Source organism: Myotis brandtii, unplaced genomic scaffold, assembly GCF_000412655.1.
Source record: "Myotis brandtii unplaced genomic scaffold, ASM41265v1 scaffold1077, whole genome shotgun sequence".
Classification (NCBI taxonomy): Eukaryota; Metazoa; Chordata; class Mammalia; order Chiroptera; family Vespertilionidae; genus Myotis; species Myotis brandtii.
In genome coordinates, this window is record NW_005353666.1 from 906,453 (window position 1) to 908,641 (window position 2,189).

Consider the following 2,189-nt stretch of genomic DNA (forward strand, 5'->3'; position numbering starts at 1 on the left):
AGGTAACCAGCCCGATGCTGGGGAGCGCTGGGCCATTCCCTCCTCCCCCGGGGCCGGCTCAGCTGCACGCGGGCTGCCCGGTCACCCTGGTCCGACTGCAGGTCCCAGAAATCAGCACAAGTCAGGGAAGGACTTGGCTCCTGGAACTGGGGTCCCAGGAGAAGCTGGTGTCCCACAGGAGATGGTCTGCGCCCCGACACCCTCCTGCAGACGCCTTGCGGTGCGGGGTGGGAGTGGGGGGCCCAGGGAGAAGAGGACGCTCTCAGAGGGGTGGCTCGGATCTTGCTGCCCATCTCCATGGGGACAGAGGGACACAAAGGCACACGAAGAGGCCGGCACGGGGCCGGGCAGGTGACCCTCACGCACGCACACACACACACACACACACACACACACACACCAGGCCTGGGTTTCCCGTCTGTCAAGTGTGCGTGCATCGTCTCGGGCTGAGTAGCGACAAGGAGAGCACGCGCGCAGTGTCCCACACGCCTGGCAGCGGCCGCCCTCACCTGTCACAGGGTCAGTGAAGGCAGAGGAGCTGGTCCCCGTGTGCAGCCCGGGCACCTCCCATGCAGGCCTCGCTGCTGGGCTTCAGCTCCAGGGGGAGACGTGGCAGCCCAGAGCCAGGCCCGCGGGGGGAGGAGGGATGACCGAGCGCTCCGGCCTCTGTCCCAACCCCCCTCTGAGGAGCTGTGTGTGTTGGGAAAGGAGAGGGGGCTCGGGAAGGAGGGCGGGCGGGGCTGCCGGTCCCCCGTGGACGCCCGCTCTGTCCTGTGGGCGCTGCGTCTCCCGCGCACGCGTGTCCTCACACAGGGGTGCTCGGGCTCACCTACCGCACGGGGGGCTGTACCACCTCATTTATGAGACGCAGTTTTGAATGTGTTTTGTTCATCTTCGTGCAAAGGGACAACGAGGAAGAGAGGGTAGGAAGGTCCTATATCTGTGTCCCCATCTCCCCTCCCCAAGGGTCCCCCACATCCTGCTGGCAGCGTCAGAACCTCCAGGGAGGCAGGAATTTCTGGGCTGCCTCAGTGTCGGTCCCGGCTCCGTGTCAACGTCACCTTATGGTCCATCACCATTTATTTATTTGTTTGTTTGTTTGTTAGTTTAATATATTTTTATTGATTTCAGAGAGGAAGGGAGGGAGAGGGAGAGAGAGAAACATCAATGATGAGAGAGAATCATGGACCGGCTGCCTCCTGCACACCCCACTGAGGATCAAGCCCGCAACCCAGGCCTGTGCCCGGACCGGGAATGGAACTGTGACCTCCTGGTTCATATGTCAATGTCCCTGCAGCTCAGGGCGCGTCCCAGCCCAGCAGCCTGGGAATCTGGACTCTCCCTCCTGCCTTCGGAGGGGGGCCCCTGGAGGCTGGATTAGTGAAACGGGGAGGCCCCCGCTTCTTCCTAATAGATTTGTCAATGAGGAGACTTGGCAAGGGGATTCCAAGGTCTGTCATCACCATTTAAAATAATACGTTCTGGAAGTAATTATTTTGTTTAAAATGAAGTACACATGGAGGACTTAACCAAGAATGGGGAGCATTTTCCACGCTCAGCCCCCTAACAAGGTGGCGCCCAGGCCCAGCGCTCTGTCAGCTTAAAGGGCGTGTGGGTGAGCGAGTGCCCTGCCAATCACCCTGGGTTTCTCTCTGCGTCTCCTATGGAGACAGACAGATCTTAAAGGCCCAGCAACCCCGGTCGGGCTCAGTCACCGGCAGCGTAAACGCAGCCGCGGGGAAGGGGCCGGGGCTGCAGCCCCTCTGGGCACAGACCCTGGGCACAGACCCTGGGCACAGACCCTGGGCATAGACTCTGGGAAAGCTGCCCGGCCAGAATCACGGTCCACCCACAGAACGGGGCGTCTGTTTTAGCTGCTCTCAGGGTGGGAGCTCCCAGCAGGAACGAGGCCTACACCCACAGGGCCCCTGCGTGACCCCACAGGGACAGAGACGCCAGGACCCCTCCCCGGCCCCCGCTGCAGTTCTCTCCTGTTAGCTCCTCTCCCTCCTGCTCCCCACGGACCCCCTCCTCTCCAGCGGCGGGAGTGGGGCAGGGCTGGGAGGCTGCGCCCGGCATGACAGCCAGTGTGCGACCCTGGGGAAGGCGGAGAAAGAATTGGCAGAAAGTTAGCCTGGAAATTAATATCAATAATAATAATAATAATAAAATCATGTTCCAGGGTCGGC

The 2,189-nt window shown here is 61.2% G+C and overlaps 1 pseudogene; it reads right to left on the reverse strand.

Annotated features, from left to right (window-relative positions):
• Window positions 1-2,189, reverse strand: part of LOC102263552 — an 11,687-nt pseudogene that overhangs the window by 9,246 nt on the left and 252 nt on the right.